The 26,030-nt window shown below is 38.1% G+C and overlaps 1 long non-coding RNA gene across 1 annotated transcript in view; it reads right to left on the bottom strand.

Annotated features, from left to right (window-relative positions):
• LOC110400098 overlaps positions 1-26,030 on the bottom strand; it is a 232,430-nt gene that overhangs the window by 140,474 nt on the left and 65,926 nt on the right. Inside the window, exons 2-3 of the long non-coding RNA XR_002439629.1 lie at positions 17,571-17,715; positions 14,884-14,962 (exon numbers count right to left, since the gene is read on the bottom strand). This is a non-coding gene — a long non-coding RNA (uncharacterized LOC110400098). The remainder of the gene's footprint in view (positions 1-14,883; positions 14,963-17,570; positions 17,716-26,030) is intronic.

Genomic DNA, 26,030 nt, shown 5'->3' with positions numbered 1-26,030 from the left:
TAAAGAATCACTCTGGCACATTGTAATGGTTTCAAAATTATATAGCAGTTTAATCCTTTGCATTTGTCTTTGTATTATGTAAGTTAGACTTCTATCAACATTTCAACACCATATCTTAGACAACTTATTTTCTTTTTCATAAGAGTAGTGGTATTTGGCATAAAACTCTCTGTTCTAGAGACACAGGTTGTACTCTGGGGGAAGCTAACGATGTTTTGGTTTAAGCTTTAGTTCTAAATCAGAACTGAAGTATTTTTTAGATGCATTATCAAAGGACTTTGAGAATTATGTCTTAAAAATTAAGGTTGTCTGAACAGTTACTGACAATTACTCCAGACGTTGTGGAAGGTATAGGTTGTTAGGACATATTCAGACCAGAATGAGTCCACCCTCATTTATAATATCTGATTTCCCTGTTAAAAATTCATAATCCTATATTTCTTACTAATTATTCACTTAATGGGAAAAACAAAAACAAAATGGTATTGAATAAATACAGTAAAATAACCAACATCGTCATGTCACTCAGTGCGTTCATTGAAGCCAATCTGGCTTACATCTCAGTGTTACCATGCCTAATACAGCTGATATATACAAGATCCTTCCATTTCTTTGGTGAGGTTAAAGGTGAAGATGGTCACAGATCCTTACTGGTAGCAGTACTAGCATGCATAGACCTCCTTGCACAGTGCTTTTGAATAGAAATGACTGCTTGCTTACTCTAAATACAAGAACAAATCTGATGCTATATGGGCATCTGCACCATAGATTTTATTCAAAACTTTTCATAGTATTCCCTCAGAAGCAGTGTCACCAGCTACACAACCCATGGTAGGTTTAGCAATGGCAGCTGGAGTACTATTCAGTACTCACACAAGCAATCTTACCCTTTGATGAACTAAGAAGTTTAACTGTCAAACCAACAGTGAGAGATAAGGTGAAGGTCTAATAATACAGTGGATGTATTGAGAGATAAGAGTATTAAGTATCAAGGACAAATCTGAGCATTTACATTTTTCCCTAATGCATTTTTTATGTGCATAACCCTTTGCATTGTACTATATTTACTCTCTGAACTAAGAACTTCTGTGTGTCAGAGTAAATGTGAGGGATAAGGTGAAAGTCTAATAAATAAAGTAGATGAGCTGAAAGATATAAGAATTAAACATCAAGGACAAAGCAAAGCATTTACATTTTTCACTAAAGCCTTTTTTATATTCAGTCTATTATTTCACTGCTTTCTCATGCTATCTCTTGGTAAACTATCCAGCCAATCACTTGTCAATGAATGTCTGAAAGTTTATAAAATGACAAAAGAAGTACAAACTATTTATGTACATGAACAGATACGCTCAAAAATGACTTTGAGATGAGATAGGTTGCAGGCCCATCTGGAGCCATTTTTCTGACGTAGATAGTTAGAAGTGGGCCTCAGGTCTCTCTGAGATAAATAGTAGGACTATGTTGTAACCTAAGAGATATTAACTCTTAGCATTTGTCCTGCTATTAAATAGCAACCTCCATAAAAGATTTCATTTTTAAGATCATGTCACTGTACAACATTAAGAAGGTACAAATAACTGACTCTCCTATGCTTTGCAGGCAAGGACAAATGGAGGTTTGAGAGTCCTTTGACCATGAGAGCTCACTGTCTGTGTGAGCTGGATCAGACCAGAGAAACTCAGATGCAGGGTTTCAAGCTCACCTCTAGATGTGGATACAACAGGCTTGCATAATCTGGCACTGAAAACAAGCTTGTCTTGAGCATCGTTACCAAAGGCAGCATGAACGTGGAAACACTTGTGACAAAAAATCATGCTCAGCAGGTATTCAGGCATGGTTCAAAATAACGCATTTGAATTTTAAAAAGCTTTCTTAATGCTCACTAAGTTCAGTGATTTTGTTGCATCTCTTGGACTGAAAATCTTTGCTGGGAAAACATACATAGTTCTTGAGGAATAGTTCAAAACATGAGCAGCCTGGACTATGAGAAACTATGGTTTAAAATAACTGCTGATGAAGAAACTTCTGTGGGAGATTTGCCAGGCTTATAAAAGAAAGAGATACTGTAGCAGAATATAAAAACAGATAAATAATAAATTGTAACTTCGTCTGGAGCTGTGGACTGTGTGAGTATTTATGGTTTTGAAAGGTTTTATGGGGAAAATGTTTTATTTTTTATGTTTTGAAATATATAGCAACATAAAAATGTAATGGTTGGCTTAACCTATAAAGAGTTTTCTAATCAGTAAGTCCCTGACAGAAGGTGGAATTTGTATCTCAGTGCAGAATTTATTTATTTTTTTCTTTTCCTTTTAATTTTCTAAGTCTGGGATGCCTTGAAGTTGCTTGATGTTATAGGATAAATTTTCAAAGCTCTGTGCAGTAGAGGTGCCAACACAAAAAACATCAAGAAAACTCAGAGTTATGTTTATGCATCTCCTGTGCTGTGTTTTCATAATTTCTCTCATATATCTGCAAAAAGATAGGGTTTGCAAATAGAGCAAAATTATAGATTGAGCTGGTTATTTTTCTTCTTCCGTGTTATGTGGAAATTAATAAAGTAATTACACGTTACATTCACTGTTCATTGAATTACTTGGTTGTTTGATAATTATTAGTGTGATTACAAAGTGACATAAACAACCGTGTGGCTCAAATGTGCAATTATGCTCAATATATGCTGAGCTGACACACGTGGAATATATTTTGCTGATTTTGCAGGTAATTAATAAATGCTCATGCAAAACGGCTTGTGCAAAGTGCTCTAAATAATGCAATAGAGTCCATTTTTTGTTCTGCTTGTGCTTGTGCTTGCACTGAAGCCCGCTGCTTGTGAAGACAAACAAGGACAATTTGTTTATTGAAAAAATCTAAGTGAAATATAAAAGCAGTTTTTCTCATGATTAGCTTGTTGTCTTTTTATTTTCTCTCTCCTGATAACACACCTGTATATAACATCACAATATACTAAGAAAATGTTAATACAGTGAGGTTTTCTGTAGATTTTGAAGATCATATGATTGTGGCACTGGGTGCCAATTTCTCCCATAATGTGTTCAAGACTGGTGAAGAGAAGTTAGACATGTTTGCACATGGAGACTTTCATGTTATTTTTCCCTACTTTGTCATATTTATACTCTAAAATAACACTAACCATGACCAACCCGACAATACTGCATGCTTGCACTGATTACAGGAGAGGAATTAATGACTCATTATATTGAACCACAGCCCCTTTGGAAAACATGGTCATGTAGTATTTTGAAGGGTGCTCAGCCACAACTAAAAAATTTTATAGCAATCATCTGGCACATTATATCATGAGAAGAAACAAACAAACACTTGTGTATCTTTAAGCATCTGACTGTGAACACTGAGACTATCTCAACTCTGTTTCATTTCTTTAAGTGCATTGGCAGTAAGCTTGATTTTGCTGGATGGGATGCATGTTAAAGAACTACTCCAGGTAGCAAAAGTGTCAGGAGGACACACTGCCTTCTTATGTGGTCAAGTGCACAAAGAGTAATCCTGATACTTCTTTTCCTTTTTCCTTTTTCCTTTTTCCTTTTTCCCTTTTCCTTGTTTGCCTTTTCTATCTGTTCTGCATTGTGTTGATGTTTAATGGTTTTCACTGGATAGTTTGGCCATCAGAGGCTGCATATAGCTCATTCATGTCTCAACACACAGGATTATTCTCACTAGGCTAGCATGGAGATAAAAGGGAGCAGCATATAAACAGGATTTGATATGTATGCTACAGACATTTTCATCCTAAAAACTCTGGAACCTGTGGGATCAAGTGACCTTGAAAAAAATTTTTCACCTGTGCTACAGCACAGCAAGTTTGCTTTACTCTAAGCTGATGACTTCAGCTCTGTTTTCTGCATTGGTTAGGTAATGCCTATAAATCTTGCACGTTTTGCTGCTAGTGCAGGTCCAGATGCTATTGTGGCTTTTGGTGTTACTATAGTTATTGCTGTTTCTTTGGTCTCTCTGGCATTTCAGTTGCTTCCTGAAGAACTGGAGAAAGCTGATTTATGAGAGTACTTGGCTTATGCAGAGAAACAAAGGAGGAGGAAGAAAGGCAAGGAGAATCTGGGTTATGTGGCCCAAATTGTTCTCTGTGAGAAAAGTTTCAATGCAATTTCAGAAAAAACACTCTGATTCCAAGTCTTTGAAAATGTGAATTAAACCACAGTCCCTAAATTGCCAATATCTTCATTGCACATTCACCTATAAAATTCTACAGCTTTTTAGGGTGAAAAAGCTTCTACTTCCACTATATTTCTCTCATGTCCTGTTGGAATCTGCACCTGAGACATAATTTTTGGGGAACAGATAATCAACAGCATTACAGGGAGTATTGATTCCTGTAATATTAGTATTAGTAATACTGTATGTCCTGACCAGAAGACCACAGTATATCTAGGAGTTAACGACCCACTGTGCTATGGATGGGGAGCTCATGGTGTGCTGTTTGTGAATGGGAGGCCCATTCAATCCTATATAGCCATGAGTTCCCAGCATCTAAAGGGATGTAAGATTATCTGTAGTATTCTCTTCCTATTAGTGTTAGCTCTAATGAACAGCATTTTCCTTCTGACAAATGGGCTCATGCTGTGGCATAAAAAGCAAGAAAATTGTGCTCAAATGAGATATTTGAATATCGTATTTAATCTTGTATGCAATAAACTGCATCATGACTTGATACAGTAAACCCTATGTGTAACTAAAAGTGAACAAGTATAACAGATCAAGCCAGCTTTTATTGAGTCCTGATTCATTAAGAGGCAAAGAGGCAGAAAGGCTAAAGCAAGGTAGCTGGGATAAGCTGTGCAGGGTGTAACACATTTAATGCCAGGAGGTACTTCCTTCAATTTTTTTTTTTTTTTTTTTTTTTTTTGTTAATAGTGGCAACCTGCGCTATTGGTGTCAGAAAATGGATGGTCTGACTAGAAAGGCTTTAACAGAAAGGGCTTCTGTTACTGCCCTGTTCTGCCCTGCTGGGTATGCACAATGTAGCACTGTATTAAATCCTCAAAAGGCACAATTGCCCTTCTAAGTTCATGGCTGTTTGTGCATGGTTTTATGGCATGCACACTAACATTGCTTGAAAAATGAAATTGTGATGCTTATTAGTAGTTATGTAAGGGAGTCCAGTAATTAGACCAGTGGTGTGGACCAGGTTTAGAAAATAATTTTTGTCTCTGAATTCTGAGGGTAGCAGAGGACAAACTTGTGAAGAAGGAAAACAATGTTAAGACAGTAAGAACCCCTTTTCTGAGCTTATTTACTAATTGCTAGTACTTGTTTGTAAAATGCTTAGAGAAGCACAAAGCAAACTTAGTTTCTGCTCTTGTTTTACCCTCTCCTTAGTTTTATTTTTTCAGAACTATGGTGTGATGCTTCCTGTCTGATATCCACAGGCCAGGATGCAAAACCTCTGATCTGTCTGTTTTTCAAACACAGGAACGACATTCAGTGCTTGAAAGTATTTGCATTCAAATTCGATATGTATAAGGAAGTAGTAACATTGTTGTATTCATGGACAGCATTAGACAAGTGCGTTCTGAAATCTTCCTAACCCACAGTTCAGACAATTTTGCAGGGCAAAGTCTTTCAGCATTGAGATTTGTGACTGCTTTCCATAGCTCCTTTCTGTGGATCTCTGCAAAGAAGTCTCTCACACTCAGAAGTTTGTAGGCCTGACTGAAGATCAGCCCCATAGACCCTTACCCCAAATCTCAGGTGAGCTATCTTTTCAAGGGTTTTCTCTGTCTTTTTCCATTAGGGAGTTATTCTTCTCATTCTAATGTATTTGCAAATATTGTGCCCTTCTAGTGGGTTGGTAGAAAAACAAGGCTTAAAACATACTTTGGTCACTGACCACATCTCTCTCTGGACAACCTGTTTTTTTTTTAAAAAAAGGAGTACAGTAAACATAGATAGGCAGAGGTCACAATAAAATTGTCAGTGGTGTGGTGATGTCTCTTTGTGCTGTTGTTTTTTAGTAGATAAGACAATATTGTGTTACCTTTACATGGTTCTTTGATATACTAAACACGGTTTTCTTCCATTAATTTCTGAGGGAACAAAGTGCACTCAGTGTAATGCAAGTTTGCAGCTGGAGTCAATGGGAATGATTTTTTTGACCTAAGTTTGCTCTGGATCAAGTCCACAGTGTCCAGCAGAGAATTTACAGTGCCATCTAAGCCCTGCAGAGTATGCATGAGTCATCTCCGAGGTACTGAGGCAATCTCAGTAAATAAGAAGAGACAGTTTCCTTTTCAACAGGTGAACCAAATCCCCAAAGTAATTTTTTTTTTCCAAGGAAGCAAAAGGTTAATTTGAAGTGCTCGTGGCCTTCCATGAATCAAATGAAGTAATCCCATGTCTGAGTTTTAAAAGCATCCATAAATTAGCAGAGTGTAGTGCGCAGATCAAAAAAGAGGGTTATCAAAGATTAATAATGAGAAAGCAGGGAGGGAGAGAGGGGAAGGAAAACTTCTAGAAACTCTTCATCATAACTCCTACTGAACTGGAGAGTAGAATACACTTATTTGGGGTACAGTTAGCAAAACAACCACATCAACAGGGAGAGAATGTGGATAATAAAGACTATGAAAAATAGAATGGGGAATGAGTTGAATAGAAATGAACATAGGAAGAAAAAAAGTAAAAATTAAGTAAAAAGCCACTTGGTTATTTTTATCCTATTTGATCCCTGGTTATCTTTTAATGCCATCTCTATCCAAAAGGCAAGTCACACCTTGAAGTGGAATGCCAGTGGAAAACCAGGATTTTTTTTGGAAAAGGCATTCACCAGGTGGAATGAAAACCTGATTTCTCAGAAAAAACAAACCAAATCATACCAAACCAATCAAACCAATCAGTTACACAAATAAAAAGCTTGCATCAAAGAAGTAGCAGTCAAGATTGTGAACTCATTTTGTGTTTTTAAATTACACTGGAAATTCTCCAAGCCATGTTAAATTACCATGCATACACAGTGGATTGTTTATGCCTCCAAATCTTTAGCTATGAAGTAATGACCTCTACATCCCCCTATGCTTAGTGTTAAGCAATATGTGTTAGCTTCATACAATCCATAAATGCAGGGACTGGATGTTTTTTAGCAGCTGGGATCTAAGACAAGCAATGAACGTTAAGTGTCCAGTTTGACAAAGGAGATGTTACTGAAAATCCTAGATCAAGTCTTTAATCTTATGAATTCTTGCTTATGTCTTGTTTGGTCTGCTTGATTAGAAGCTGTGTCATGTTATCAAAATGGAGACTTTCAGCCATAATAAAAAAAACATAAAAACAAAACAAAATAAAAAAACACACCCATAATTATCCTGTTGAAACACCTCATCTCTGTTATTTTGCATGCTTGCCTCTGGTTAAAATTTTACTGACCTGAACAATCTTTGGGAGCTCGTGTTTTGCACAGTAGTACGTTGAAAGGGTATGAGAAGATGATGCAGAAAACAAAAAGACTGCCTAAAAGCAATTGCAGAATAGGAAGACAGAGGAAACAGATACCTAGCTCTATTTTTTTTCCATGGATAATTATTTATAGTTAAAAAGCTTGGGGGGAAAACACTAAGATTTGAGTTGAAACAAGCTGATAAAAACTTGCATTTCACTGTGCCTTTAAAAGATCTGATCTGCCAGGACTCCAGCTACATCAGGCCCAGACAGATTGGGAGAGTATTGGCAGCACTTGGCGCTCAGCTGCTCTGCACTGTGCCATGCCAATGAGGAGCAGACTGGCTGTGCACTAAATATGACATCTCTGTATTTCACTTTGCCACAAATGGAAACAGAGCAGCTTCATGGAAAGGAAATAGGTGGCAAGAGGAACTGACATACCAAAAAACTCCCCATATTTCACTGAGTCTTGTTTTCCGTGCAAGTCCCAGTACGAAATGGTCTGAAGTATCTTATTATTGAGACTTTGGCTGTAACATCACAGAGTACAAGTTTTCACACACAAAGCAAACACTTTCTTTTGGGCTTGAGATGAGAAGACAGAGCTGATAACGGCTTTGACCCTGCAGAATCTTGTGTGTAAGCTCTCATTGCTAGTACTCACCAGAAGAAAGAATTCATGGTTTGTGTGTCTGCAACACTGCAAGATCCGAGCCCATTGTCCCCTTCTACTTCCAGCTCAACCATGCTCTCCTGGTTTGTCTGCCTCTTTGTCTGTGCCTTTCCTATCACTTTGATCTCTCTAAAAAAGCAGATGAATAGTATTTTGAGTTCTACGCTGAAATTCTCTGTAGCCTGCCTCAAACACCATGTGTGTGTGTAGGCTATGCAGAGTAAATAGGCCAGTAAATAATACAGTTCTGCATGTTTATAGTAGTGTTCAAGTCAGCAAACCTCCATCCTAGTAGCTTTGCTTCATTTTCAGTGTATCTTCTAAGTCACTTCAGATATAGACTGTATCCTGATCCTTGCAGTCCCTCATTGGGAGTTCTTTAAATGACCAAGGAAATGATTGCTTCTCCCTTCTCCAAATACATTAATTGAGACCTGATCTAGTGCCTGTGATCCAGAAGTGTCTTCTTGCCTAAATGAGAATTGGATTGGATCCTAAAAAGAGAGAAGCTCATCTCAGACAGCAGGCTGTTTAGGCATCTTTCCTTGTTTGCTGTTGAGTTTGCCTGCAAACTGCTGGAAAACCTGGACTGTGTAGTTCAACAGTTGTAAATGTGCAGATTGAAGTCATGTTGGTGAGTCATTGACTTGATTAGTGAATATGTTCAGCATGTTTTCCTCTAATATCATGCTAATTTATTGCTGAAGCATCACATTTGATTGTTTTATATGTCAATAATTAAAAATTGTGATTTGAGTATGAGACCCAGCAGTGCAATTAGAAAACTGTATTAGTAGCTGGGGAAAACATAAATATAGTGCAGCATAATGCAGTTAACATGTTATTAATTTTTTCTAAAATGTGCTCAAGTCTGTCATACCGTTGTCCAAAACATGATGAATAACAAATCAAAACAATTGTTTCTCATTATTTCAAATTAAATTAAAATCTTAAACAGTTTTCTTCTCAATATGGCATTATGAAATTTTTGAAAATTGCATTTCAGCATTTCTGTTTATGTTCTTCGACTTCTTTTTCATTTCAGTGAACAACTAAAAACTGAAATAGAAAACACGATTACCTTTTGTTCCAAGAAACTGCTGTTTCAAAGCTTCTAATGTAGGTGTAACCACACTAATGCTAAGTCATGAGTTAAATAGCTGAACAGGCCAACTCTAAATAGACTGAGGCTTCACTCTTGGTATTTTCGAACTGCAGTTAAATCACTCTTCATTCTCACTCTATAAGCCATCGTAGTTGTGCATGTCATGTTCCTATTCTCTTCTGAGCCAACAGTGAAGATACATCCATCATGATATTAGAGGTCATGCTGTTACAGCCCAAATACCAGGGTACTGAAACAATTTCTGTTGCATTTTGGGTACAATACAAGAAGAAAATTCTGCCTGCTGAAAAGTATCTATTAAAAAAGCAATAGTTCTGTTTATTCTTAGCCTGGGTTTTAAATTTTTCCTAATGTTGTATTTTTTTTTGCTTCAGGTTTTGTTTGTTTGTTTTTGCATGAATATACAGACACCTCAACATGCATCTGGAGAGGAGTGCCTTTTGCCTAGCCTGCCTGTAACTTCCAATCTAATTGTAAAAGTTCAGTCATACGTCCAGGGAGCAGAAAAGGGCCCTTCAGTCCATTCCACTTCCCTCAGACCAAAGTTCATTAGCTGAGTTATCCAACAGCTACTGCTCATAGAGATTTTAACTGAAGTTAAGTATAAGGTCAGAAAGGCATCTACCAGGGCATTGATTCCATGGCATATTTTACAAAGGTAAAGATGCTAATGTCAGTGACCTAAAAATGCCCAGATCGTTTGGTAGGCTGGTGTAATATTTCCAAAGGTCTGTTAATGTCATGACAGCAGAAATGACATCAAAATGCAACAGGAATACATCCTTACTGAAAATGTGGCTTTTTTATATTTAAGTATTTAAATAACATGGGTTTGATGTCAGGCTGGTTTTTAAAGATCTCATTTCTCCCCAGATTTCAGCAATACACAATTTTTGGTCTAACGTGTCTAGAGTTATGTTCAAAATTACATGTAAGTACCCCTGAGATTTTTACTCCACAAATCAAACTATTTTGCAAAATAAATTCTCAGCTTTGGAAGTGTTAGCGGAGTCTGTTGTACAGGAAGTGCTTATTTTTGTGGCAGTTGTGATAACAATGAAATACAAATTGAACAGGTGTGGTATGACATAGAGAAAAGCCTTGATTTGACATCTTCAAATAGTTTCAATCAACAGGAACATTCAGCATATTGCAGAATGAAATAATGCTTCCTAGCCCAAGTATTGATGGATAACAGCTCACAAATTTGGAGTGACACATCTCCTGTCTGATTATAATTGCCACCAGCTACCTTTGCAAAGTGAAGATCATGTTCCTGTGTGTTTACACACGTGCTAAAAAAACAAGCTCTTGAGAGTGGTCTGCTTATTCATCTGCACAGCTGAAGCTCTTTAAGTAAGAAAGGTTCATACAGTTGTAACTATTTGGTGATTAGAAACAGAAAATAGTGTAAGGATAATAGTAAGGACATTGTGCACAGTCATTTTCTAACATGGAATAATTTTAAAATAGAAATGAAAAACCTTAAAAGCATGCAGACATTGTTTGCACTTGTGTGTTGTTACCTTAGAATCATAGCTGGGGGTTGGCCTCTTCTCTCTTATAACTAGTGACGGGACGAGGGCGAATGGCCTCAAGTCGTGCCAGGGGAGATTCAGGCTGGACATTAGGAAATATTACTTTTCTGAAAGAGTGCTCAGGCGCTTGAATGGGCTGCCCAGGAGGGTGGTTGAGTCACTAACCCTGGAGGTGTTCAAGGAACATTTAGACGTTGTGTTGAGGGACATGGTTTAGTGGGGTTATTGGTGGTAGGTGGATGGTTGGACTGGATGATCTTGTAGGTCTTTTCCAACCTAGCTAATTCTATGATTCTGTAGAATCACAGAATGGCTTCAGTTGGAAGAGATCTCAAAGCCCACTGAGTTCCAACCCTCTTCTGCGGGCTGGTTGCCACCCAGCAGATCAGGCTGCCCAGGGCCTCATCCACCCTGGCCTAGAATGACTCCAGGGATGGGGCATCCAAAGCTTCTCTGGGCAGTCTGTTCCAGTGTCTCAACAGAACAGAACTACTGCAATAGCTCTCTAGTTAACACAGATTATATGCTTTTTGTGTATGTACATGTCTAGGTTGGTGGTTTTTCAATGAGTAAACTAAGCCTCAAGAGTTATGATCTTCTGTTCATCTTATAAACACACTGAAAATTCCAGGAGTCTTTATTGTTGAGCTAGCATTTGTTAGTAGAAGCACCTGTAAACGTTATTTTAGCTTGGCTGAAACTTTTATTCAATTAATCAGCCACGAACTTGAGCTAATGAATTAACAGTGAAGCTTTCTGGGTTTTCAGGCTTGGAGAGAAATCTAATCAGATGAAATGAGATTTACAGTTAGAAGAACGTCTCTGTGAGGTAGCAGAACTGGAGTTATTTTCCAGGTGTTATTTTCTTAATAACTTTTTGTAATTCCCTAATTTAAAGATGACTCTTTTTAATTTCTCACCCTGGAACGTCTACTGTGAATCTCGAACCACGGTTGTACATTATTATAAGGAACATTAATTCTATGCTTAGAGTTAAAAACTATATTTTATAACAAAATGATGTTCAGTATTTTGTTCCTTCATATCATTAATAACTTCTCATTCTAACAGTAAAAACATTTAGTTTTTTCAGTGAGTTAGCAGTTTGCTTTGTGCTGAACTTGAACACAACAAAAGTATTATGAAATTAATCACACACACACAAAGTATTAAAAAAAGGACATAATTGACTACTCGAACATTTCACTGCTTTGTCTTCTCAGGATTGGACATGGTCTCTGCATAGATACATAGACTAAAATACCACATTTATAAAAGGTTTTAAAAAAAAAGAATGTTGGAAAGTCAAAATATGTACTCTTGTAATGCCAAAACACTATCATTCAAGAGTGCCAAAAGGTTTATAGCTGTCCTGAGCAAAGGTACAAGAAAGAAGTTAAAAGTGGGTGATAAATTTGAATAAGAAGTATACAGAATTCAATTATTTTTCCCAACTTGACCAAAGGCCACACAGTTAAACTGGAAAGCTTGCCATGGTTGAATATTTAAAATAAGCTGGATAACAGTAATTTATTTTACATGCTCTGAGAAGCAAAACAAGAGCAAATGAATACTCATTCTGTCTTAATAAGCCTAGCAATAAATCTATTAACTTCTATTTAAAAGTATACCAATGATCTTGAAAGTGCAAAGACAATCTTCTATTAATTGTATAAGCACTACTCATCCCAAGGCACTGTGTAACTGACATGTTGGGTCTTGCCTCAGCAACTGCGTATCTGGAGATATCTCTTGTTACCATTTGTTCTTTTAACAGAAATAATTTATTTTATATCAACTTCCAGCAAATTGCCCTGCTATCTTTGCTGTAGGATGAGTTCTTCCAAATTACATGAACATGTAGGTTTGGAAAGGTTTACAGTGATTGATGTGGTACATTGTTTGTGCATCAATAAGCTGAGATTGCTACATGTGATTGTTTTATAACAGTTATCGCAGATATTTTAAGGACAGTTCTTTTTCTTTTGTGAGATCTGGGCTGCAAAAAGAAGCAGCAGTCTTTTAAAAAGATGTTATAAATAATCTTTTCAAATATTTAAATTTCAGCTTGCACCTCTTTCTTCCCGGAGAAACTAGTCTTTCTATGCTCTTATTTTTTCTTTCCCAGTCTCCAGGACTACATTTGTATTTGCATCCCTGTTTGAGGGGAGGAGTGATCTGGAGGAGTCACACAGACTCCCTGGACTACGAAGGGGTAGGCAAACCCCACTTACTTACCCTCTGATTAAGCCCTCCTGGCTTTCACATAGAATCACTCTCTCTCAGCTCCTAGTCAGAAATATTTAGCATGCTCTTTTGTATCCTTTCTTCCAGCATACTTACTCACTTGTCGCAAGACTGTCACACCTATCTCAAACAAAAATAAGAGTCTAAAGAGTAACGTCTCCAGAGGGAGTAAACTCAGATTTTCAAAGGCTGAGTCATTCTCATGCTAGCTCTGGCCACAGGATGTCAAGCTTGCTTTAGTATTGCACCAGGCTTCACTGAAAAGGCCTGCTTAATCTATTTGTGTTTTATTCACTTGACAACTTAAAAGGAAAAGACTTTATGTGTTCCATTTATATGGATTCTTACAAACATAATGTTGTCTCTGTGGTTGTCTTCAAGGGGTCCTGAGCAGCACTGCCCCAGACACTGGTGGCCTCTCAGTTCACCTGGAAATCAAGTCTGCACTTCTAATCTGATTGCTCAAAATCAGAGGTAGGCCAAAAGTCTTACACATAAAATTCTTCATGAGCTTCAGAGGGAAAACTGTCCACTGAAAGCAGTGGAAGGAAGACTGAGCCTGAACTTTTGCCCATTCTGAAAACAAAGCCAGTGGTATGTGGCTGGTTAGTAGAATATCCCTTCATTTTTAGTGACATGGATTTTCTGCTGTGTGCATATGCAAAACTTGCATCTCTTGGGGAAGGAAGTTGGTATCATATTTATTTTATGCCTAGAGAGCAAGCCAACCTGCTGGCTCCTTAAGATGCATGTTACATTTAGGCCTTCCTGAAGGATTTAATTTAACTTCAGGAAATATGATGAATGATGTGGAGTGACTTATGAAATTCCATCACAATTTGTATTTTGCTCATTGAGGATGTTTGCAGGACTTGTAAGGACTGTGTTTGCAGGTCCATTGCCTATAATATATAAACAATAAAAGCCTTGTTTCATGCTGGGAAAATGGCTTGATAAAAAAAAAAAAAAAAGGAAATCTCATAAGAAACATTTATAAACAGCGCTAGTGTTAAGCTGTGATTTGATAACTGCCATTCAGAAAAGAGAAACTGTCATTATAGAGAGAGAATAGTCCTTCAAGGAAGAGCACTGATCAATAATAAAAGCCAGTGCTTACACTGTGGGCTGGAAACTTTCTGCTTGACCCTCCTTGCTATAGAGTTTGATCTTTTAGTCTCTGATCTCTCACACTTGGAATACAGTGGGAACTTTTTGATTCTATGGTTAAATACATTGCAGGACTTTTCTGGAACTAATCTTTGGTGCTGTGTTTCAAATTAGGCACGTGTATAGGTTTGGGAAGGAGTGACAACAGATTGTCCAGAGGCCATTTAAAATAAAATATTCAATTTTGAATGGAGGTGAACAGCCCATACAGTATTTGCTTTCCCTCAGAGGTGAATGGCTTTTGTAAACTCAGTAACTATTTTCATCCCCTGACAGGGGGATGCAGGGATTGCAGTCATGTTTGCACTGTTATATGTGCCCCCACAAACCCAGCCATCTTCACTTTAACACAGTGCTTTCAAAAATTGTTTTCTATAGGTAAGTCAAATATAAATATCCAAAATAATGACCTGGTTTTAACTCTGCTGTTTGGCAGGCATACTGGCATCCCTTCCTTTTCTTACTGTGATTCTAAACTGGGAAGATCTAACTGAGAGTTACGATTCTCAGGCATACAGATTTCCATTGCCTTTCCTCATCTCAAAAAACATTTCTGAATTGTCTAATTTCCTTATTTATAAACAAGAAGTGCTACAACTACAGGGTATTGGTACCCTCATTTCAATTTAGACTGCAGATTTTCAAACAAAACAAATATGTGAAATAGAAAAATTTTAAGGAAAACAGTATTTTACCTGCCATGCTTGCCTCTTTCGTTTCGATATAGTATGGGATCACAGTCTGAGTTCCCATGAGGTGGCTCAGGCAGCATATCTGTAAAAAATATTGTCCTGATTAACTTTGCAAAGATTAAAAACCTCCCATTTTTATCATTTTTATCATGGAGCTTCAGGCACTGTGTTCTTATTCTTTGAAACACGAAGCTGCATAAAGGCAAATTTGGAAAATAGCTCTTCATTTTTGAATTTCCTCTTGATCTAACATCCTTTGGAAGATGAAGCAATTTTTTTAATTGTTTGGTATTTGCTGAAGGATGGATCTGGCAGCTTTGAAAGGATTTATCATTTAGATTACAAGTGCTGTTCCAGGGCGGGGAAGGGCAAGATGATGACTGATACCTTTCTGCTTCTGTGCCACTTCATAAGCCACTTCATGACACTTCTGATATCTACATGGCAAAATCGCATATAGCCTTTGGCCCTGATTGGTTCTGATAAATTGTATTTTTTGTAACTTACTTACGCAATTAACTGGTGTTGTCCAAGTACTATTATATAAACGCCTAGTGACTCCATTGTTGTCTTAGTTCCTTTAACACACTAATTTTTTAAGTGTGTTTCTTGAGTTTATGGTACTTAATAAGAATTATTTCAATGGCTAGGTCTTACTTCCTAGGAAATGTTTTTCTCAGTCCTAGAATCCATTAGAATAAGCAGAAATGGATATTCATAAAACCTTCTGTTTTAAAAACACCATGTGAAGTTGAGATATACACTGAGTAGGATCAAACTGGATAAAACCCTCCAATAACCGACTTTTTCTGTCATTGGAGACTATGATTCCAGGTGTCTGCTTTTGCTCCAAACCCTAGATTGTGTGTAGGGCACAAAGTCACAGAGGCTTAGAAAGGATTTTTTAAATGAAAAAGTCATCTTTAATTTCAGTTATAGTACCATTTGATCCCCAGAACAAATATTAACTGCTCCAGAGATGCCATAGTTTATGAGCAGAAAAGCTCTTCTAAATTATATTATATACTCACATAGTCCTTAATAAGATGGCATGAAATGTTAAATATTAAGATTGGCAGAGAGCCACTCTGGTGTTTGTAGCAGATCTATATATTTTTAATTTTGGTGGCATTTATGGCTAAATGCTCTATGGCATTTACTGTTCCATTAGTTTAAGAACTGACCATATAAGGACAGGGAGAGCTGTGAATTTTGAAGCTGTGGGGCAAAGTCTCTGTGACTCTATATTCTGGAAAGAACTTAAATGTGGTTTGGGTCTATTCTGGGATTTAGGTAGCCCTACAGAATAAAGACCTCTTTCAGGAGTCATGCAGCTATTAGAATCTTGATTTTCTTGATATCAATTTTACCATAATATTTTTGTTGATATTACTATATTCTGTTGAACTTGTCTGCAGATTGTACAAAAAGGACTACACCAAAATTAATCAGAGCAAATTTGAAACTTTCTTTATTTTATTCAATTTTGGGGGTTCGTTAAGTGAAGAGGTATTTCTCTTATTTCTGTTAAGAAGTGGTAGGAATTATTATGAAACGTGTATTGGAAACTCTTGAATGATAGAAGGTGAAACCTAGTTTCTGTATTAAGAAAACTAGTCTCTGAGATATAACTGCCAGTTTTTTTTGTGTATTGTAGCCATGTACTACTGACTAACTAAAGCCCTTTTCTTTTAACCTCTTCTGTCTTGCTATTTGTGATCTCTGTGACAAGGTCACCAGAGCTGAAGTGTTGACCTCATTCAGATAGATAATAGTTCAGAAGAAGTTGACATGTTCTCATTCACTCTCATAGAAGAAGAAGTTATTATTGTTATCTGCTTACAGTTTTCCACATTTGAAAAAAATGTTTTCCACGCTGTCAGATGCAGACTATTTTTATAGAGTAAAATATAATCAAAGCTGCTGTAACTGAAAAGTACAGGGGCAAGCCAACCTACTTTGTAGCAGACGAAATTAAAGATGTGGATTTGTCTGTAAATGCCACCTGGTGAGGTTTCTCATGCAAAAGGATTATTTAATTGTTTTTAATTATTGAATTAATATTGAATTATTGAATTACTTTTCAAAAGGTGACATTGCATTGGCCTGAAAAGAAGGCCTAGGATTATAGTGTCTGTGAGAAATTTCAACCCTAGATTATAGGTGGCATGTAGCAAAAGGTAACTAAAAGTATTGCCTCAGTCTGTAAGTTGACATTGTTTCACTGATGCCATGAGATCTCTGCTAATTTGCTTTGGACCAGAATTACAAATCTATTTATATTCCCAAAAGAAATGAAAAACCCCAAAGGCTACCATATTCACACTGAAGGGAAGAGTAGAGTCAGAGGGAACAGTCCGAGCTGCAAAGCCTTTTCACTTTTTTCTCTGTTCATCATATACATTAAGATGTTCTTATGTGCCACCGTGTTGCTGTGCTGCCTACACCACGGTATACTCTCAGTGGTGTGGCACAATAGGGCTTCTTTCTTAGTAGCACACCTTGTGCTTCATATGCTATGGTACGTGCAGCACATAGACTGGTCTGTGTGTGCTATGGTACATTCAGCACCTGTATGAAGGCAGACCACATATCTTGATTCTGCAGCCTGGCCCCCACCTGGGGGGACTCCTGGCTGGACAGGGAAGACTCGGTTGAGGCTATAGCTTGCTTTCATTCATTCTTCTTACCAGCTAATAATAAGGTGTTGGAAAAGCCCCTTGGGAGGATCACTGCTATTAGGATGTCCTTCAATTATTCATATCCATTCTAGGCAATCTGATGTGTTCTTAGGAAAACAACAAGACAGCAGCAAAGCTTCTGTCTTACAGGCTTCTGGAAAATAAAAATAAAAACATATTAAAAAAACCCTCTTCAGGATTATATTACTTTATTACATGCATCAACATCCTTAAAATTATGTTGTTGTTTGCCTGGCATTTAGTAAAATCAGTCCTACAGAACTTGTTTCTTGAGGGTCTGCCTTCTCAAGGCAATTGTTTGCCATGTTTAAATCTTAGCAAGTAAATGTAAACACTTGTACTCTAATATCAAGGCTTGTTGTTTTGCTTTCCAAAGCCTTTGTTTCTTAGTAACTTCCCCAAGATTGTAACCCTGTAAAATTCATATCCATATGTCCAGACAGCACGTACATGAGTACAACAGAGATACAATAGCACACGCAAATTTTCTGTCAAGAGTAGTGAGATATAAAGCTGATTTAGTCAAGAAGGATTCTTCATGGCTGCTAACCAGAGCATTTCTGGATTCACTGCATATAACCACCACAGGGTAAATGAGGGCCATTTCTAGCTCTCATTTGTGCAAAATGCAATTATTAATCATTGTATAACTTACACAAGAGGATAAGCATTATTGAGGCATCTCTTGAAAATGCAAGAAGCATTATGCACCACCTCTAAGTATTTTCTACTACTACCCACCACTTTTATTTGAAAAGCCAAGTACAGGCAGGGAGATGGGTGCACCCTGATCTCTGAAGGATTTGCAATCTCAATATTTGACTGACAAAGGATGAGAGAAATAAGTGTGATGTCCATATTTCCCATCTAAGAAAGTGAGGCACAAAAAGGTAGGAAGATGTGGGTAAGGACACTGGGCAGAATTTGGCAAAGCTGGGATGAAGGACCCCATGCTGGGAGCTCTGATGCAGAAAGCACCATTTTCTGAACTGGCCTGGAAAATATGCTCATCCTGATGCCCTGTCTTAGTCTAACAGAAGGCATTTTCCTTTGCTTCTCTCAAGTTTCTAGAGCTACACTGCCGATCCTACAGAGAAGAGGTGTTGTCCTCCTAGAAGAGGAAAATGTATAAGCTGCACTGAAAAGTTACTGTCAATATATTTTTTTAATAAGAAATCAAATAATTAGTCTTGGGTTTAGAAGAGTGTAATGTTTATATGCTTTTGCTAATAGCAAGATGATGTGCCTGTGACCTTTATCTCGTGTAAATAATCCCACTGAGATAAATTTTAGGGGGGAAAGAAACAAAAATTTGAATCCTCCTTAAAAACAGCTTGGGCTCTAAGTATAGCAGAAAAACAGCCCCAAGACACAGGGCTGTGCTGTGCTGTCAGATGATCTCAGAGATTTATCTGCCTTTCCATGACTGCAATGGGACTCTGTCTAAGTGCAGACTGAAGGGACACATCAGTGTCGCTGGTGTTAATGGCTGAAAGAGGTGCAGGAATCCTCCTCATGGAGCCAATGTTGAAAACTATTTGGTAATTAATTATTGGATTATTTTTTTTCTGCCAAACCATTTCCACTTTTCAGCCTTGTTCAGCTTCCTCCATTACCACAGTGTTTGCTACAGGCAGGGCAGCAAGTGGCAGGATAGGGTTTCTTTCTTAGTAGCAGTGCATTCTTAAACAAGACTAAAATGATCATGAGCACAAAGCCAAAAGTCTCACAACTTACATACAGGCTGTACCCAGGATGCTGCATGTACTAACAAAAAAATAAATATTAGCATGGAGATAATGGAGGTATTTAAAGCAGGGGAGCTGGGAGGAGTATTGTTCAGCCGATTTGGCAGCCCAGTGATGTTCAGAGAAGGATGCAAACATAAGAATGGCTATGGACTTCATCTGTGGTCCCTGTAAGTGTCTTGTGAAGACATTTGGTGAAGGGCATGGAATCCTCACCAACCATTATGGGCAGATCTGAGTCATTTTAGTCACTATTCTGGGCATCAGGATGTTTTTCTTCAAGCAGGACGGCAATAAGCAGAATGATAAATTTTTTTCCCTTGTATGTTTTTCCCAACTTCTATCACAGAATTTTTATCTCCTGTCATTACATAGCGACTCATCCATCAGACAAATCTGGTACTTCTCAAAATACCATAACAACCAGAGGAAAAAAGCATAGGAAGATATATGTAACTGTTTGTTTACTTTATCTTCATGTCCAAAGAGACTAATTGATTTTAAGTGATGTTTTATAGAAATAGTTGATATCCAAAGCAAAAACCTAATGCAACAAATTGCAGCACAGATGGTATTTTGGTTGCAATTAAAAAAAAAAGTGGCATATAGTAAATGAGAAGTAGAGAAGATTTCAAATCTAATCTAGTAAGCCTTGAAAGACAGTTGAAAGAACAACATTTTATATGTTTGGAAATTAGAAAGCTGGCTTCTGGTAAAAATAACACAAAATGTCCTTAAATGTTTAAATCTGCCAAAATGAACTAGAGATACAGGGTAGGTTTGGGACTGAACCTTACACAGCTGAGAGCAGATAATGGGCTCTTTTCTGAGTACCAAAAATCCTTTAGACTGTAACAACATTACCCTTATTCTCCATGTTTTTGAATGTTCCTTTTGAGGACCAGTACTGAAATGGTGGTTATGTTGATCTTCTGGATAAAAGGGAGGGCCTAAGATGATTTTGTATCATGAAACAAAATATTTTCACTCAGTTCACCCCGGTCCCTTCAAATAATGTCTGACTTAGTAGTTTATTTATAAACTGTTCTTTCTAGTTCATAAACTCATAAATACAAAACCAAGGACCAAAATAATAAAGCACCAGTGTTTGAGCTATGTACTGTATACTACATAGAGAAGGATGTAACTATGTAGAGCAGTACAGAGTAAGAAATGAAGACCGTAATTGTTAAGGAGGTACAACTGGAAAGTCTTCACAGACAGAACACAATTACTGCTACCTCTTGTGCAGAGAGGCTGGGTAGGATTGGTCTTCACATAACATCCTGGGCTAAAAGTAATACTGAAAGCTGAAGGTCTACGTGGCTCAAAGAGAAGACCAGGCACACTGTTAGAGGGGAAATCCAGTGGATGTGACTCCGTGCAGAGCTCCAGAAGTCCCTGAGCTATGGATGATTGGCAGCTGAGGGACTATTAGGGGAAGTGTCAGACTTCTTGCCATGGTCCTCAGCTTTCCCCTGGCCATCTGCCTCTAGCCACTGCTGAAATAGGTTACTGGATTGGGCAGATCTTTGATCTGACCCAGTCCACATACTCTGCTGTTTAGTGACAGGAAAGGAGTGTTGTGAAAGTGCTTAACAGCAACATTACGGTTAGTGGAAAGGTTCTGTGTCCTTCTGAGAGATGGGCAAGGTTGATATTTCACTGAAATGGGCAAATTTGTGCAAACAATCAGGAAACAGACAAACAGACTGAATGTTCAATAAATCACAAAAATTAACCTTTCTTTAATGAGTAGAAGCATGCTCAATTTTGGGCTTGCTAGGCACCTATTTTGCACATGTGTAATTGAAAGTCTTAAATTCTGATGGAGATAAATTATTCTAGTTCATCAACTCTAGCTTTAACATTGATATTCTATCATAATAATACGTCGTATATTCACATTTTCCACCAACCGTCCATTAGCACTCTTTCTTTTACCTATTCCACTGCTGCTGAGGGATATATTGTTTTCTCCAAGACTTTGACAGGTACAGACGAGCATCTGCAATGGGAAATCCTTCACTTCTTGTTATCTGCAGGTTTTGTTAACTCTTCTAAACTAAATCTCAGGACCCTGACATTCACATTCATTGTTATTCTGTATGGATTCTGCAGTGAAACAACAATTAAAATTGTGTCTGAAATGCTGAGGTTACTGGTCTTGAGAAGACAGCATTTGTTTTGGTTTCAGGATCGTTTGCAACTTCAATGATAATGGAATCTGACATGTAATATAATTATCCTGCAAATAAATAATTAAACTGAGAAAAGCAGAGCAATTTTAACTATTTATAGGAAGTGTTCTGAAAGACATTAATGACAATGATTTCTTTTACTTTTAGACAATGGAGTTTACAACATTTCTGCAAGATGTTACACAGAATGAATAGGGACAGCGGGGGGGGAGGAGGGGGAGGGTATTCCCTGTGCTTTCAACTAGAAGTCTTGAAGTATCAATCAGTGCTTTTTACCACAGTTCATACAACCTCAGTGTTTTATGAAAATAATTAAGGAAATTGGCAATGCCAAGCCTTTTCAAGTGAACTCATTTCCTTACACAGAAAGAAAATGCTCACCCCTTTCATTAAAGCCACTAGATCATGACTGAGCAACCACTTTTATCTAATGTACCTTACACTAGCCTCCTTTGGGGTATATTCAAAGAGAAGGAAAATGACTGCAAGCTACGTCAGTACACTTCTGAGTCTGAATCTCCATGGAGCACTACATATAGGAGGTGACAGTTGGTAGTATTTCTGTTTACATCTCTCTATTGCCACTGGATATTGAGTTGGTATCACTGACAGAAGTCTGAACATGATACATCTAAATAAAAGTAAGCATTCATTATATGTTAAGATAGCAATTACTAGATTGCCACTGAAGGAAGCCCAGGATGATAACCTTAGCTGTAGGCATGTACACTGGAAACACATAAACTACGGTGAAAAGGTTGACAGGTTTCTGAAGTAAAACAAGAATTAGTGCCTAATAAGAAAAGGACTAGCGTCATTTCTGTAAAGAACAGCTGCATGGATTTTGGCTTATCTGCATAGAAGAAATGCACAGACATCTTAGAACAAGTGCAATATAAAACGCACTATTGTGTTCAAAGTTTGTATAACAAATCACTCATTCAGAATACTGCAAGGTGTAATATTCTTTAAATAAAAGAATACTGTTTCAGTCTCTGAGAAGAAGAAATATTCTCTGTTATTTTCTCAGTATGGTGAGTGCTGGTTAGACTGATAAAAGTAGAGCTTCCACCATTAGGATCTTTAACTTTTGTTGTCTTTTAGTACTTCAGAGAAAATCAGAGCAAGCCTACTCACCTTTGCTTTCTTAAGTTTTTTAGGTGAACTTGTTAAAGATCATCAGTATCAAGCTGAATGAGTGAACTCCTTTCAGCAAAACCAATGCCCTCTTGTTTAATCAGGAATACTTTGCCAAGAGTTCCTTCTGAATTTGAGCATCTCTGTTTTCAAATTAAATCTGACATCTAACCTAGCATTTGAGACACTCAATTTATGACTTTCTCTAGAGAGAAACTCTCTGTTGAGCAGGAGAAGGAAAACTCCTTGGCAGATAGCCACCTTGCAAAGCTTCTTTTTATAGTCTTTGAAAAACAGAAAGTTGTTGAACCTGTGAAATGATTTCAATCTGCTGTTAAAAATGATAAGAGCTGGCAGCGCGGCTCAAAGCCTTCCTCAGCTCACACACAGATCCCTCGCTATCTCCTGGCCGCCAGAATGAGTGGTGGAAGCATAAGCATCAGCCATAGTCCAGATAATCCACCTTTGTGCAAGAGTTCAGTCCACTAATTTGTGCATCATGAAAAGCTTCGCCCGCGTACATTGCACTGCTGCTGACCTGCCTGTGGCTCCAAGGCAATTTGTGGTACGTGTTCAAAGAAGGGGAATAAGCCTCTTGGGTTCCTCAAACATTTTAATTTTTGTAGCAAAATTTATATGAGAGAGAATAAGCAGCAAGCCCTAATAAAGTGCGAAACACTGTAACTTGCTGTTGCAACTTTTCCTTGTATTTGCTGTGTGGAAGCAATGGTCTGAGTCAAAGGGACAATTCCTGCCTATAAATCTCACTGATTGTGGCACTTAACCCATGAGAGAGCTCACGGTCAGAAGACCAGAATTTGCTAGGATGGCAAACAAGCTGCACGTGGCAAGTACGAAATGAGGACAATGTGTGGAATCCCGTGTGCACAAAGTGCGGAAGAGGTTTGACCTGGCCTCAGATTCAAAGTTTTGCAAGTTAATTTAAAGCTGAAAGGCTCAATTTGCTTTTGAGGAACCACTGTAGAAAGCAGCAGTCATGCAGATAGGCAAAGCTTTGCATTTCCAGTGCTTTTCCCTCCTGAGGATGATTTATAAGCACTTTAAGCATTAGGGGTCAATTATTACTCACACCTTAACTCCTTCTCAGGTAAGATCATAGTTCTGGGCTTGCAGTTTTCTCCTTTGACTTATGTTATCAGAACTGGTCTGTTAATTAGAGCAAGGGTTTGGTTCCCTTTACTGTGAAATATAATTCTGTTATCAGTGCAACCACATTCTGCCCTAGGTGATTTCCACTTAGGGTTTAATCCTTTTTTAAAAAAAATCCCATGAAATAAAGAGTATTTCCTTACTTGGGTAAGCTGGATAGCCCTCTGGTCTAAATGGAGTTTTTTCATTTTGAGATTTCTGATATGCTAAAGCTCTGTGAAAGTTTGATAAAAGGTAACTTTGAGGCTTTTAATTAATTGTGTACAAAAAGTTGACAGTACTCTACTGTGAGGTGTTCCTAATAATCCATGCATGTAATGTAGTGAGAACATTGTTTATAAATATAAATGAATTGGAAGGTTTGTAACCTTGGAACAAAAGAAGATGAAAAATCAAATCACGGCTGGCAACCTCACAATTAAATGTTCTAAGATTAAATGACCTACTTGAAAGCTACAATTTTATCTTTGTTTTTCAGTAAGTAGCAGAAAAATAATCCTTGTAACAGCTCCTTAAAGCCCTTACTGAGAGTGAAACGAGGAAATATTGTTTTTAATATTTCATATCTCCCACAAATGAAAAGACACACTTTTAAAGTTCCAGCCTTGCTGGAAAATGCGTGGCTCATGTCAGGCTCCAAGGCAGGGGAGGGAAGGGGAAAGGGAAAGAAGGCGGCAGCAGACCAGAAATAAAGTAGTGTCGAAAGGGATAAGCAAAGGAAAAGGGGTCTCACAGCTGGAAAAGATGGAAAAGAGGCTGTCTAAGGGAAAGTATATTAATAAAGCAAAATGAATCTGAAGGAATAAAAGAAAGACCAAGCCACAGATCCAATTTACTTCTGTCACTGTAGCGTTTGGTGGATTAAGAATCCTATTACCATTGGTTGGCATGGATTAAAAAGCACACCTTATCACCATCAGTATTTCACCTCGCCTCCTTACACTTAGTGGCAGCAGAATAGCTGCCTTCTGGGAAGGATACTGCGTGTTGGCAGCACAGGATCAGGTCACTTCTAGCCACCAGCTACTTCAGCTCTAGTCTGCTGGCATTATTAAAGGGAGCATCTCCAGCCTGAAAATCACACTTCTGTTCTTTCTCATTAAACTTAAAAAGTGGCACCTCCAGACTGCTGAAGTCAAAGAAATTGGGAAAATCTCCCTTTTAGTTTCCTCCTCTGTCTGACAGTTACGACAAGGGGCTCTACTTCACAAGGTTATTGTTATAATAAAGGACAACACACGGCATGAAGTGCCTCAAGAGTATAGTGGGGAGAAAATTTGATGGAGCAAGCCACCCTCCTCTCCCTCCTGCCCTTGGCTGCATGGAAGGAATCCCTTGCTGTGGCCTCGTACCAGCAGCAAATGCTCATGAGGGTGCTATGAGCCAGCTCTGCCAGTTGGCTGAGGGGCATCACACCCCTTCTGGCACAGGAGGCTGCCTCCTTCCCTGGGAAGGCCTGTGTGCAAGTTTTTGCCACGTAAAAAAAGTGTAAATTTTCAAAATAAGCTCTTTAGTCCTTTTCCTTCTTCTCTGTGACAACCCTAGAGCTTCAGAGCTTCAGTATTACTTTTAATACTTTTAAACATTAATTTTCAAAGAAAATCTTTTCAGAAAATCCTCTGATGTGTTGTTTTTTTCTATACTGAGAGAACAAAATACTCAATTAACACACCACCTCCTCCTCTGTTCCCTACCATGTGCGCACCTGATAGCACTTCAGCAACTCCGCAGGTGTTCCCAGGAGCCACACTGCAGAGTTTGCTGCCACCACTGACCAATGGACCAGCAAAATCGGGAAAATGCTTTCCTGCTTTGCTAGAACACTCAAGAAAGAGTAAAAAACAACATGTTGCAAACACTTTCATCTTTGTTTTTGGTATTTCAGATGGAACTGCTCATTTAATGAGTATCCGATTTTATGTTTGATTTTAGATGTGACGCTCTGGTTGGGCTCCATCTCCTCATTTCCATATGAGTCACGGGAACACGCAACACGCAGAGAGGCGCAGCAGGCTCGGAGCGGCAGGCGCCGGGCTAATCTCCAGCACGGCATGGTTCCTTCTGCTGCTCCGCCTGTTGCTCCCAGGAGAATTTCAGTGGGGTGGGCATTGCAGCTAATGCTTGAGAGATACGGAGAGATATCTAGAGACAGTGGGCTTTGAAGCTCTTTATGTTTATTTAACAGCTGGCTG

Source organism: Numida meleagris, chromosome 5 (assembly GCF_002078875.1).
Source record: "Numida meleagris isolate 19003 breed g44 Domestic line chromosome 5, NumMel1.0, whole genome shotgun sequence".
In the NCBI taxonomy this organism is placed as follows: domain Eukaryota; kingdom Metazoa; phylum Chordata; class Aves; order Galliformes; family Numididae; genus Numida; species Numida meleagris.
This window is presented reverse-complemented; position numbering and strand designations above follow the sequence as displayed.